Source organism: Malus domestica, chromosome 13 (assembly GCF_042453785.1).
Source record: "Malus domestica chromosome 13, GDT2T_hap1".
NCBI lineage: Eukaryota > Viridiplantae > Streptophyta > Magnoliopsida > Rosales > Rosaceae > Malus > Malus domestica.
Window position 1 is genome coordinate 33,221,096 of NC_091673.1, and position 15,052 is coordinate 33,236,147.

Genomic DNA, 15,052 nt, shown 5'->3' on the forward strand with positions numbered 1-15,052 from the left:
CTCATTAAGTTTTGTGAAAACCTTTTGAAAACCATATAACCCTTAAAACGTGTCGTCCATTCTAAGAGGTTACACAAATTAACCACAAGAAGCCTTAGTCAATTTTAGGAACAGCCCTTTGCCAAAATTGCATCAAATTATTTTTCTAAATATCCTAATGGTCGCGAATCACTGAAACAAATAGATAGTTTAAATCGGTGATTAACAATTCAAAACTTGCATGCATGAATTCATAAGCAATTTAAGAAGAAACTACATATTCTTGCTAAGGATCATGGCCTCACCCTAACAAAAGAAAATTAGTTACGCATATTCATAATAAAAATCATAAAGTCTTTATTGAAATAGAAAAAAAAGTGAAAACACCTTGAAAGTAAAAGTCTTGAAATCTCTAAGCTTTGCCAAAAATCTTCTCTAAAAAAATTGCATGCGTTCTCTCTCTCCGAAAAACCCTTCGTCCGTCAAAAGGCTTATTTATACTACTCTAAATAAAATCTTCCTAATAAAAGGTCTTAGAATAAGACTAGGAAACTAAATAAATTAAAATAAAATAGGAAACATATTCCTAAATTGACTTGGTAAATTCACTCAAAATCTTGCACAACCACGCTTTGAGTCCAAATCAGCTCCAAAACTGGCCCAAAATAGCTTGATTTAAAGCTTTGACTATTCTGAACACTTATTCAGAAGGCCACGAACCCATCCGAAGTCATCTTGGGCTCCAAAAACGCAGTTTAAGCCTAGAAGCGTCACTTTTCAGCAACGCGCACTTCTCCTTCATTTAATCTCCATAAAATAACCACTTGGTAGAAATTGCTGATATTTTGATACGCACAAGCTAAGGAACACACGAACGTCCTCCAATTTGAATCACTCCAAAATTCGTCTGTTTGGTCACGTTTTGCTCCAGAGGAAATCAAATATCCTATATTGAAAATATAAAACAAAGTATCAAAATTTTACCAAAATAATTACCAAATTACACTAAGAATAGGGTGAAATATATAATATAATTTTGACTCATCAGATATGTCGTTGCCCATCAGTTGTTGAAATGAAGTAATGATTCTACTTCAAAATTAATCAAATGGATCTAGGATATTGAAGGACGTCGAAGTTATGAGCGTCTGCAACTCCGTTAATTCAAATATCCTTGTCAAATTCCCAATTACTATTATGCATGTGCTCAACTTCATTCAATCAAATATTTTAGTTATCTTTATTATTAATTCATCAAAAGATTTTCAAGCGGGAAATTAAGGTTGGGGGAAGATCTTTTCAAGTCTGTATCTTTGTCTGTCGTTGCGACGATTTTCATTAATTCCCTGGCACAGTAGAATCTAACATCTTTGCATGCCTTTTCCAGTAGCATTGAGAAAAATAATAGTGCTCTTGATTCTCGGGAAAATTTTTGAGGAAAAAATAGTTGAATATTAGAGTGCGTAACGAATAAGACTACAAAACAATATGAATATTATTAAACTAACGAGAATACCGGAACGGCTACAAAACCCTAGAAAGCTACATTGTGAATAACTTTTTATTCTATGAGCTACAAGGCATCATATATATAGAGAACTAACCTAATCCTAATGAGCAAGAAAACAAAACCCTAATACTAACGGGCTAAGCACAAATTCAAACAATAAAATAATCCTAAATTCCAACACTCCCCGTCAAACTCATGGCAGTACACCGCAAGAGTTTGCAACAAGAAGATGCGGATGCAAGCTCCGTTAGGCGCGGACAAGAAAAGGCAAGCTCCGTTAGGCGAACAAGACAAGGCAAGCTCTGTTAGGCAGATACGACAAGGCAAGCTCCGTTAGGCAGATACGACAAGGCAAGCAATGCAAGCGAACAAACGAACAATCCATTTAGACGACAAATGTGCTAGGTTTCTGGTTGCAGTGGCAATGTGCAGATGGGGTTGATGCGAGTGCAGTGGCAATGGGATTCTGTTGCCTCGGTGGTTCAGTGGGTTCAAGACGGAAGCGGGGTACAGGGTCAAATAGTAGTGGTGGTGGGGCAGCGGATGCAAGCAACAGGCGGGTTGCATTGGACAGTTAAGCACTGGTGCAGCAAAGTGGGAATGTTGGCAGCAAACTAGTTTATATTTGCAGTGGTTTGGTGGTGGTGTGGCAATGTTGATCAACGGCAGACAGTGGTTCGAACTGGTGCAGATGCAAGAGAAAGTGCGAGCTGAGCGGTTTCTGGGCAATGACATTTTATATATATATATATTTTTTTTTTCAAACTAAACCAACGACAATCTAAACAACGCACAAGATGGACAAACAAACTGATACAAATCAAGGGCAGATTAAATCCCGAAAGATCAAACCTGCTTTGATACCAAGTTGAATAACAAAGTGCGTAACGAACAAGCCTACAAAATAATAGGAATATTATTAAACTAACGAGAATGCTGAAATGGCTACAAAACCCTAAAAGGATACATCGTGACTAACTTGTTATTCTACGAGCTACAAAGCATCATATATATAGAGAACTAACCTAACCCTAATAAGCATGAAAACGAAACCCTAATACTAACGGGCTAAGCCCAAATTCAAACAATAAAATAATCCTAAATTCTAACACCCCCGTCAAACTCATGGCGGTACACGGCAAGAGTTTGCAACAAGAAGATGTGGATGCAAGCTTCGTTAGGCGGACAAGACAAGACAAGCTCCGTTAAGCGGACACGATAGGGCAAGCTCGGTTAGGAGGACACAATGAGGCAAGCTCTGTTAGGCGGACATGACATGGCAAGCTTTGTTAGCCGGACACGACAACGCAAGCGATTCAAGCGAACAAACGAACAATCCATTCGGGCGACAGATATGCTAGGTTTTTGGTTGCAGTGGTAGTGTGCATATGGGGTTGATGCCAGTGTAGCGGCGATGAGATTTTGTTGCCGCGATGGTTCAGTGGGTTCAAGACTGAAGCGGAGTATAAGGTCAAGTAGCAGTGGTGGTGGGGTAGCAGATGCAAGCAACATGAGGGTTGCATTGGACAGTTAAGCACTGGTGCAATGAAGTGGGAATGTTGGCAGCAAACTAGTTTGTATTTGCAGTGGGTTGGTGGTGGTGCTGCAATATTGATCAATGGCAGACGGTGGTTCGAACTGGTGCAGATGCAGAAGCAAGTGTGAGCTGAGCGGTTTCTGGGCAATGACATTATATATATATATAATTTTTTTTTTCAAACTAAACCAACGACAATCTAAACAACGAACAAGACGGACAAACAAACTGATACGAATCAAGGGCAGATTAAATCCCGAAGGATCAAACTTGCTCTGATACCAATTTGAATATCAGAGTGCGCAACGAACAAGCCTACAAAATAATAGGAATATTATTAAACTAACAAGAATGCCAGAACGGCTACAAAACCCTAGAAGGCTACATTGTGACTAACTTGTTATTCTACGAGCTACAAAGCATCATATATATAGAGAACTAACCTAACCGTAATAACCAAGAAAGCGAAACCCTAATACTAAGGGGCTAAGCCCGAATTCAAACAATAAAATAATCCTAAATTCCAACAGCCCCCGTCAAACTCATGGCGGTACACGACAAGAGTTTGCAACAAGAAGATGCAGATGCAAGCTCCGTTAGGCGGACAAGATAAGACAAGCTCCGTTAGGTAGACAAGACAAGGTAAGCTCCGTTAGGCAAACACGACAAGGCAAGCTTCGTTAGGCAGACACGACAAGGCAAGCTTCGTTAGGCAGACACGACAAGGCAAGCGATTCAAGCGAACAAACGAATAATCAATTCGGACGATAGATGTGCTAGGTTTCTTGTTGCAATGGCAATGTGCAGATGGGGTTGATGCGAGTGCAGTGGTGATGGGATTCTGTTGCCGCAATGGTTCAGTGGGTTCAAGACGGAAGCGGAGTAGAGGGTCAAGAAGCAGCGATGGTGGGGCAGCGGATGCAAGCAATAGGCGGGTTGCATTGGACAGTTAAGCACTGGTGCAGCGAAGTGGGAAGGTTGGCAGCAAACTAGTTTGTATTTGCAGTGGGTTGGTGGTGGTGCGGCAATGTTGATCAATGGTAGGCGGTGGTTCGAACTGATGCAGATACAGGAGCAAGTGCGAGCTGAGCGACTTTTGGGCAATGCCATTTTATATATATATATATATATATATATATTTTTCAAACTAAACCAACGACAATCTAAACAATGAACAAACAAACTGATACGAATCAAGGGCAGATTAAATCCCTGAAGGATCAAACCTGCTCTGATACCAACTTGAATATTAGAGTGCGCAACGAACAAGCCTACAAAATAATAGGAATATTATGAAACTAAAGAGAATGCCGGAACGGCTACAAAATTCTAGAAGGCTACATTGTGACTAATTTGTTATCTACGAGCTACAAAGCATCATATATATAGATAACTAACCTAACCCTAATAAGCAATAAAACAAAACTCTAATACTAACGGGCTAACCCCAAATTCAAACAATAAAATAATCCTAAATTCCAACAAAAATATGTCTTCAATTTAACACACCACGAGTAATTATCTCCTATTTTCTAAAATTCTGATTTTCTCGGTCAATCGCATGTCCACTCGTATAATAAAGAACCTGCTTATGGGGTAACATTCTTCAGTTTATTTTAGGTTGACAGGGATGATGTTCTACACTGCTAGAATGCCGACAGAGAAGATGATGAAAAATTTCAAAGGCGCTGCTATTGGATGCTTGAGCAATAAGTGTGAGTTATATACTTCTGTTTATTTATTTATATGCGCACTACGTTTGGTATTTAAAATTTTGTATTTTTCATGTTTGACTGTTCATGCATTTCCATAAAGATTTGGCATATTCTTCTGGATCAATCGCTCGTTCCGTTGTGAATGACTATCTTAACGAAACCTGAACGATGCACTGTCTACAGTATGTCCAATGGTAGTTAAGCTGATGCAAGAAACTAGCAAAAGAGAGTTTGTTTTGTTAGAGTATATAGGATATGGAGGGTGTGGATCATGACACATGTCGTTAGTTAAACAATTGAGGTAGTTAGGATTGTTGGAATTGGAAGATTCGGATAAGAAGATAAGATTGTGGCTTAATGAGTAAGATTTGTATAGAGTGAATATCCAACCATATAGAAATAGTATCTTTGTAATCAAATCATTCAAGCAAATACAAGTATAAAATTCTCTCTCTCTCTCTCTATCTCTCTCTAAATCTTCTCTGTTTCCTTCTTCTTCCTCTGCTATCTTGCTAATATTCTTTCCTGCATATTACTTAACATGTTTGACGATCTTAACTAAAACTGTTGGATCATTTCATGTCTTAGATTCAAAATATGTGAGGTTGTTGGACCCAAAGAAGAAGATAGTCATCGGTTAATTAACGAAAAATGTGAAATATCTCCGTGTAATGAATATATTTATTTATTTATACCCCCTGCAACATCAAAAGAACATCAATTGCATTTATGTAAATGTAATTGGAGAGGAATGTATACATTAGTATGCCATTAGTGTGTGACATGAAATGACATGAAATACTGTTTAGCTAAGTTGTTCCGGGTTCAAGCTTTTCCAGTGACGGCCTATCACTTTCTTATTATTATTGATCTCCTTATAGATTTGATCAAAATCAATAATATTTCCGAAGATCACTGAGAGAATAATTATTTGTCACCTGTTGACAGCCTTATAAATAGTAAAATACTGCTTAAATATTCATCACGTTAAGGTTTTCATGGTTATTCAACAATATCATATTTAGGTCACTATAATTCCTTATATAGGACTGAATGGGCTCTTATTTCAAATGACAGGTCAATCCCCAATGTTATGCATTTAGGTGGATCACCCTCCCTCTTAACCTAGGAATTCAATTTCGCTGACAGCCTTCAAATTTGGGAAACTTTCAAAGTGATCCGATGGTCCTCAAGTAGTATTATATCCTTTCAGACTTTATATACTGAAGAGTCTGTTTTCAAGCCATGAAATGACAAAATTTTGGCTTTTGGTTTTTGCCTCCTGAACTTGTACTACATAGTATTTTTAAGCTCGAGAAGGACTAAAATATTAATGCATACAAATTTTCTTATAAGAAAACTTTCTACATGTTTCTCCCTTTAGTTTATGATTGAATTTTGTACTCCTTTCATACATCAATTTATGAATTTGGTCGTTCTTCTTTTGTGATTTCAATAATTAGGACTTTAGTGACTACAATCAAGGTTGTTTTACTATTTCAGAAGTAATTGATAGAGTTGGATGTGATTCTGCTGGAGCGAGAAATCGTTGAGTCCTTAGAGCGAGCGAGTTTGCAGATTTCCATTTTGTTGTGATTCGGGCACCTTCTAATAGACTGTATAGGACATTAAAAATGATTTGATTGCGGCTGTTCTGTATTTTTTTAGGGCGGTATAATTTTTTTAACAAAATATAAATTACTTAAATAAATAAACTACTCAAGCACTAAATCTTCAATGAGAACTCAGTATCTTCTCAGGTTGGACATACCAACAGGTGTTCGTATATTGTTCTTACTTATATATAAATAAATGAACGATATTGTCACTCAGTACTACGATCTGGTGATGTTCATTTTCACTTGTAAGTGAGAGGTATTAGGTTTGAATCTCGTAGATGGCTAATTGGATATCAAATTAGGTTGTCCATTATGTGGCTTAGCCGAACTCCCCCTCCCCTTTGTGTAAAATACATTGTTATTTAAAAAAAAAAAAACCACCAATATTGCTTATTGAATTACAATAAGAGGAATGGTTGTAATTGAAATATCACATAATATTTCTTGAGTTACTGTTTTTGTTGAAAACAAATAATACCAGTGCAAGGTTGGAATAGTGGCAAACAGCGGTCATCTTTAGGTCTCGGGGGTCCTGCATGCGCCATCACGTGCCGTCACGAGTCGGGAAGACGCACCATCGTAGTCGCAGTAGTCACGGTTCGACAAGTAAATGTCACAGTCGTCCTCGTTGGCGCCACGCACATTTTGTCAGAAAATGTATATAGAGGGGAGACATAATATACCTTTACCATCTAGAGATTCTGTTAAAACTAACGGAATGGCCATTTTTGCCATTAATCCTAACGGTGAGTGCCATCTGCGCCACTAGCTGGCCTCGGAACCTCGCCCGAAACTGCAAAAAAAGCCCAGATTGTCACCAAGCTTGGATGAAAATCGATTTTAAGGGAAATCAACCCAAATTCAGCAGAAAACACTCCCAAAAGCATGCAATAACTTACGTACAACAATTTTAGGTGGAATAGAAGTCAAATCCACCTCAGACTCGAAAGATTTCCCTCGAAGGAGTTCGCTGGATTGTGTAAAACCAAAAGTGTGCATTCAGGGATTAAAACATATAGAATTTAACTTAAAAGCTAAACATTTCCTCCTTAAACTACCATAGTTCAATTCCAATAGAAAAACACCCCTAGCTGGCTTCAAACTCGACGACTCTTGCCGAAGTTCATCGCTGGAGTTGGAGTTTGGTTAGGCAACTTTCCCGGTTGGTGTTGTTGCCCATCAAATTTGCTAGTTGACTCATTTGAATCTCAAGGTTTTCAATTGCTTTAGTCCTTTTCTGTTGATTAGATTGAGTAGAATTAGTTAAAGAAGCAATTAAATCCTCAAGAGACTTACATGGAGCTTGTTGTTGTTGTTGAAGAGGCTGATATGGTGCTTGCAGCCTTGCTTGAAAGAAGCCAAGTGGATGATTAAAGTTGTTTGGGGCAAATTGTTTCCCATTGTCTTGATTCTTCCACTTAAAGTGTGGATGATCGCGCCATCTTGCATTATAGGTGTTGGAGAATGAATCATACTTTTGCCTTTGTTGCCTTGAAATCCTCCTAGCACATTAGCCTGCTTAAAACCACCTTGATCCACCAATGAAGGGCATATGTCTGTGGCATGTCCTATCATTCAACATACACCACACACGTTTTGGAGCCACCACAACCTCATTGACTTTCTTAAGAAGTAGCTCATCTCTCCCTCCAAATTGTCATGTGTTGCCAGCTATGTTCTTTAGCAATGCCTTACCATTAGTTGTTGTCTTGTCCATGAATGCTCCTCCACTTGCTACATCAAGCATTACATGATTTGTGCCACACAACCCCTCATAAAGGTATTGTATGAGAAGATGCTCTGAAATCTGATGATTAGGTCAATGCTCTTGGACCTTCGAGTATACATATACTACGAAGACTACCTGAAATAAAACACAGTAGATAAATAAGTAATTAGAAACAACGTTCCCTGGCAGCACAACGCCAAAAATTTGGTAGGCTTAAAAGCACACTACAAAGTAGCACACAAATGTCCTATTGATTTTCTTTGTTAACACTATGATTTGTTAGAAGATTGTCTTGTCTAACTATATAAAATTCACAAAAACTAGACTGATGTTCTTACGGACCAGCCATCAAAAAATAATTACTATACTAACTTAGACTTATCTAAATTCGACGAAGTTTTAGAAGAAGCCACTAGACACATAGAGGTACACTCACACAACTTTTGGAGTTGATTTGCTATTTTAAATAAATTCAACAAAATCAGGACAGAAACAAAAATGAAATAACGAAAACTGATTTTAGTTCACAAATTAAGAAAATGAGTTAGGGGAATTGCTATCCACCACCAAATAATTATGCAAACATGTTATGTTTCATTCAAATTACTTTTATTTCTGGATGAATATGCTTAAGTTGGCTTACTGTTAAAACTCAACTTATTACTCTCTCTTAAATACTATGTTAAGAGAATGGTGTTTTCAACTTAACTGAGTTCCTAGCATGCAATCTAGAATGACGTGTTCATAGATATAACAAGTAGAAATCATTAAGAACAAAATGAGTTTGAGTCATCCCAAGGCATCGTAAGTACTGGCATTGTCTTACTTATCCTAGAAATTGGTTCACATGTTAGTAGCAATTAACAAGTGCTACTTTAGAACATATGTAAGTCCCCATTTGGTAAGGGCAGACACACACATATTCATAGCATTAGAATCATAGATATGCTTACTAAGTATGCATCCATATAAAACACATAAAGAATTCATCACTAACATAGGCAATGAACCAATTTTCAACTTTCATAAAAGAAATTCAAACAAAATGTCATAACAAACTTGCAATCATAATCGGGGCTTCATAACAACCCCTAACTTCTAGAGATTTAGTTACACATAATTCTTAAATTAAACCAAAGGAAAGATGAGTTTGAGAAGATAAAACCAAAAGAAAAGAATAAGGACCTTGCTGCATCTTTTCCTCCTTCCCCCCATGTTCTTGCTGCCTTTTTTTTTTCACCCCCACTTAGCTTCTTTTCTTTTCTTTTCATAACCTTCCAAATGTGTTATGGTTCCCACCATCATGACAATTCAATATTAATTAAAGCTAATTATTATTGAGACTTGTGGCATTCTTGGCTGCATCAATGGTGGCTACTAGGATTTATTGTGTTTATTTCTTTCATTGATTTCCTGTCAGTTACAAACTGCTCAGCCTCTTGTGAACCTTTGGGTGTTAAAACATGCATCACTTGTTCGAGAAAAATTATAATAATAAGCTGTAAAATGATCCAGAAAATGGACATCCATAGCTTTCAAAAAATATAAGGCCCACTCTCTGAACCATTCTGAGCTGTTCGTAACTCATTGTCGAAGTTAGCTTATCTTCACAGGCAGTTTTGACGAATTTGCTATTTAAAATCTCACTTCTCGGCTTGAGAAATCCCACAAAACACAAAAACAAAGTAGATACCTCGAAAATATAAGGAACTATTAGATACCTCAAAAATATAAGGAACTAACTAAGAAAAGACAAGTGAATTTGATGTAAAATATATATATAAAAACGAGCTTATCACCAAACGGATTGTACACATACCAAAGATACTATCAAGTTTGGTCTCACTTTGACTCCTCAACTTGCTTATGCAAAATTTTCTACTTATTTTGATGCTAATCGGGAGGGTTTTCGTGCAAAACAAGCTTAATAGACTTGGTGAGTCAAGATCGACAAGGGTGTGGAAACAGACATGGTAATTGCGGTGGTGAATCCAGATTAGCGGGACAGAATAGGTGCTATGCAGTATGATCGGTGCGATGGATCTTGTCTTTGGTGTAGAAGGAATTACAAGCAAGGTGTGCAATAGCGGATGGTGGTTCAATGGTTGTACTCAAGTGCGGTGCGGTAGAGATGGATTCAGGTGTGAGTGCAAATTAAGGTGATGTTCCGCGGAGACGAACTTGATCCTAGTTTGTTGTTCTTGGGTCTGGGTTTCATCAAAACTAGTGGCAGGTATGCGATTGCTAGGGATAGAGGTCAAACGCCAGAGTACCAAACAAGAACGAACGATGAACAAGGAACAACGACAACTTATCTTTTTGTGTTGTCTTGTTGACCCTAAAAACCACCTAGCTAATATAGTGCACATGTTGAGTAAATAATGAGCTAACTTTGTCCTTCGGTTGAATGCGGGGCGTGCTAACTCATCGGTCGAGTTCGGCTGGGGAGTAAAATATGTGTTGATGTGGCGTTGCGTGCGTTGGTGACTTCTTGATCCTATGACTGCGGCCGAGGAACGAATACTCATCGGCCTTGGGGTTTTAGAGCTTAAAGATAAGGCTGCTAATTGTGCGAAGTTCAATATCAAATTTGGCTGTCAGTGTGTCAAATGTAGTAACCTGATAACACCTCAATTCGTCGAGAAGGCTGATGAGACAATGTCTACCAATAAGGACTCAGAAATCCTTCCTGACCGAGACTTGGATAAATAACCAGTTGGTCTCGAAGTAGTGCTATTTATCCAAGCTGAAGGTGCTCCTCGGTCGGCTGATTCTATGGTTCCAGTGCTATTTATCCAAATTGAAGATGTTGCCAGTTGCCTCCACAGTGCTGTTTATCCAAATTGAAGATGTGTTGGCAGGAAAAAAGAAAATAAAAATCTCAAGGTGTTTGAGAGGTTTGCGCAGGACAGTTGTGTGTTGAATTTGAGAGGTTTGAATGATGCACTCCTCTCTCTATTTATAGTAATGATTTCCTTTATGGCTGAGGTAGAGTTTCACTTGGACTAGAATTCCTCAACCCAATCTCATTAGGTCTTGACCAATCCTAACCCCTATAGGACTCTAAACTAAGCTCTTTAATCACTTAGATACATCCCTTGATTCTCGGCATCTTTTCTGATTCAAAGCATCCTTAATTTTCGAGAATCGTCATTATATTGGGATTTGATCACCTAACCCCTATCTAGATAAAACCGTCACCTGATAGGATTCGGCCAAACTCAACTGGGCTTGGCTAATGACAGAAATTCCCAATATCCCTTTCTGGACCGGGAATAACTTTAGGCTCATCCCAAAGCATTATTTCGAGCCTAAACATTGCCCCTTTGCTTTTGAGGTCTTCAACCTACAATAACTAGCCGAACTTCTTCCTTGAAGAAGTGATCCATTATCCATCAAGAAAGAAACCCTCGGCCTACATTTTGTGGTCGATCAAAAGATCCTAGAAAAAAATGAATATTCTCTATCCACTCAAATGCATTTATCATGCATGATTTCTCACATGCCAGTCCTTGATAATCACAAATGTTTGACACGTGACACTTTCTTGTCACGATTGTCTGGATTTGGCAACACACACACCCCATGCCCGAGGCACGTAGATGTCAAAACTTCTCTTCATAATAATCATGCCTTAAAGTTCGCCATCACACGCAATCAAGCAACCTTAATTAGCGTGTTTTTCGGTCTCTTCGCCTGGATTTTTAATATTTTGTAATGATTACAAAATATTTCGGCCACATTTACCCCTCAATTTTCAAATTTGAAACCGTTGATCTTCTTCTCCAGTTGCTTATAAATATCACTTTCGACCTCATTCCAACTTTATGCTTCCAAGATTCTCGAACTCTTGCCCTTTTGCTTTGAGCTTTCAAAACCCAGAAAAGACCAACCTTAGAAACCCAGACAAAAAAGCCTCCAAACTCTTGATTCAATGGTTGTCAATAACTTCATCACCAAGCTTACCAAGGAATGTGACAAGTATCCCAATTTCATTGACCATGATGCTATCCAACCACTACGCTTTGAAAGAGACATGGTTGCCACTCACCAGATCCTGGGCCCTCTGTTCAAAGATGAGGTTCTAGAAATCATCATTAAGATGTTGAAGGCCCATTGCTTAAGTTCTCTCACCCAAGGGGTCATGATTGGTCGAAATATGAATCAACCAAACCACAAGGAGCTTGGCCCTTGACCTCTGTGGCCTGGGCTACTTGGGTTAGCTGATTAGAGCCCCATTTTGACGGTGCCTGGAAATCTAAAGGCATCTTCGACGCTATCAAACTCTCGACCATCGAAATTAGCATGGATCCAGAACTCCTGATAGCTGCTATGAACTTCTAGTGCTCGGCCACCAACATTATGGTACTTTATCTCGGCCCTATCGGACCAACCGTCCTTGATATAACGGCCATCCTCGGCAACATTATGGTCCTCCAGTTGATACCACTCTCTCTCGGTATCCATTCTACTTAGACCTAAAAATGGCCTTCAAAGAGCACACTATCAAGGTCTTGAAGAAAAACACTCAATAGGAAGTACCGAAGGATGAAGTGAACAAGTTGCACAAAAATTTCTTTAATTACAGCACACTTATCAATCACTTTGCCGGTCGAGAAAAAGAAGGCCTCAAGAAAGGAGAACACGAGGCTTTCTTGTTCTACTGGTACAATAAGTTCATCTACCAAGTCGAACAAATGCCTCGCCAAGAATATGCTAGTGGCCGAGGCCCTGACCGGTGGTCTTCGCCTGGCCCTTAGTCCTTCCATCCTCACCAACCTTACACAATATCTCACCGAGGCTATTGTCGATACAATATCCCTACACCAGAACAACTCACTATTGGTTTTTGAACTCTGGCTGTAAGTTGACTTCGCCAGATATCCCACCAGTCTAAGGCAAGAAAGTTTCAATTTTGATTCCTCTAAAGTAATGAGCCTCCAACTAGCCTTATGCCCCACTCCAGCTTATTCGGCTGAAGAAATTTTCAAATTCTTCTTTGGCCTCGACAACCTCACCAACGACGAATTCTTAATCTATCGTCGAATAGACTATCCTTCCTCCCTCAAGCTTCCCATATCTGCATAGGAAGAAGCAGAAGACGTCGATCTTTGACAAAACTGGGGATCGTTCGTGCTGGCCTGCGACCTCTCATTTGGTTGTAATGCTCGGCAAGCCAGTTAGGAGGTATACCATCCCTACTTCGTGGCTCGATAACTCGATTATCTCCAGGGTTGCCCAGTACCTTTGCTTACTTCTCATTCTCTCTTCAGCCGAAAATGAATCCCTAGTTCTTCCGAGAAGGAATGTGAAGTTGTGAAGGGGGAGTTTTCAGGAGCAGTGTAAAAAATTACGCCTTCAGTCGAATGTTCATGAAACTCACGGTACTAGCACCTTCGCCGACTGGTGGGATATCTACACCAAATATTTCTTCGGCCCGTCGGTCGAAAAGATCACAAATAAAATTTTCAATGCTCGACTGAAGAAAACACCTGCTCCAAAATCCAAAGAGACAGCCCAAGGTACTATATATTTTTACTGTATTGCTTGTATATACATTTAAACAAACATCTTTGAATTAATACTTCATTAGTTTTTTCAGCTAGTCACTCAATTAAACATGCCGAAGTGGTTGCAATCCTTGTGGCCCAGAGAAAACTGGCCTTTCAACCAAAAACGATTGTTGCTATCGTGGCTGCTTCTCCCATATAACTTAGGCCCTTCCAACCCCCACAAACGATGTTGCTGAAAAGGCCACTACCACCTTGACCATTTGTCGTAAGGTGGCTTTGACTTCACCTAGGCCAGTAGACACTGCTACTGGGTCAACAACCGCAGTCAAACGAGCTCATCCTTTGACCAAGGAAACTGGTGTCATAGCTCAACCCTCAAAATGGGTGAAGAGAATGGCTAAGAAAAAAGAACATGAGATTCTCGTTATCTTGAGCTAAGACACAAGAACCAGTATTCCTAAAGTCGCTCAAGGTATCCATAGGAACTCTACTAGACTTTCCAGCCTCATCTGCTGATCAACTCCCCACTTCATAACCTGTCGACTTGGTTGATCAGTTGGTACAAAACCTGACAGTCGAGGAACAAGTAGTTCATCAAGTGATCGATCCCCAACTTGACACACAACCATTATTGGCATAGGGCATGACATCATTCTTATCGAGGCAGTAGCCGACTCGACCGCAACAGCTCCCTTATCAAATCCAAAAATCACTATTGTGCCATTTATCTTAGATGAAGAGGTATGAGAACATCCTAACATCCGTCATATATATCTTAGTTAACTTTACTAAATCTTCTTTGTTATCAGGATGATGATGACGAGCCGAGTCTTTTGGTGAGATGCCTTCGGGCGAGTGAGTGACCGAGTGCGACTCCTATTCCTCCGAATAAAGGCAAGGCTGTTGCATCTTCTATGCCCAATGCAAATCCGGATGATGTTTATCCACTAGTTGAGGGGACCAGTGACGACACTCCTAGGGCAATCATCAAGGGTCTAGTAGTTGATTTAGCAGTTCTTGTCGAACCAGAAGCCATGATAGGAGCTTTAGTTCATCCTCAACACCAAGACCTCGACATACCTGCACAGGATGTCACTTCGGCTTTTGTAAGTCTCTTCTATTTCGGCTGAATTTTGTCATAGAAAACTAAACCAAAATAAAAAAGTTAACTATCAGGTGCCCAGTTGTTCATTTCATAAAAAATTCTATGCGCCAAAGGGTGTTGTCTATATTACGTGGCCACCTCTATGGCTATCGAACGTAGACAACCTTCATCAGTCGTATGAATTGAAGAGTTGTCTTAAATATTGGGATTGGCCATTAAGTTTTTTGGGTTCTACCAACAGCCCAGAAGATATGGCCGAAGTGAATTCTCAACATGTCTAAAATAAGTTCTCATTATTAAGTTCTTCAGATTTTCCTTATCTAACTCTTCTTTCTTGTATAGATT

At 39.2% G+C, this 15,052-nt stretch overlaps 1 long non-coding RNA gene across 1 annotated transcript; it reads right to left on the bottom strand.

Annotated features, from left to right (window-relative positions):
• Window positions 1-6,746: 6,746 nt before the first annotated feature.
• LOC139190504 (uncharacterized) lies at window positions 6,747-7,856 on the bottom strand. The gene is made up of 3 exons (XR_011574768.1): window positions 7,657-7,856; window positions 7,260-7,330; window positions 6,747-7,153 (listed from the first exon to the last, which is right to left on the bottom strand). It is a non-coding gene; the product is annotated as an uncharacterized lncRNA (long non-coding RNA).
• Between the last annotated feature and the right edge of the window lie 7,196 nt (window positions 7,857-15,052).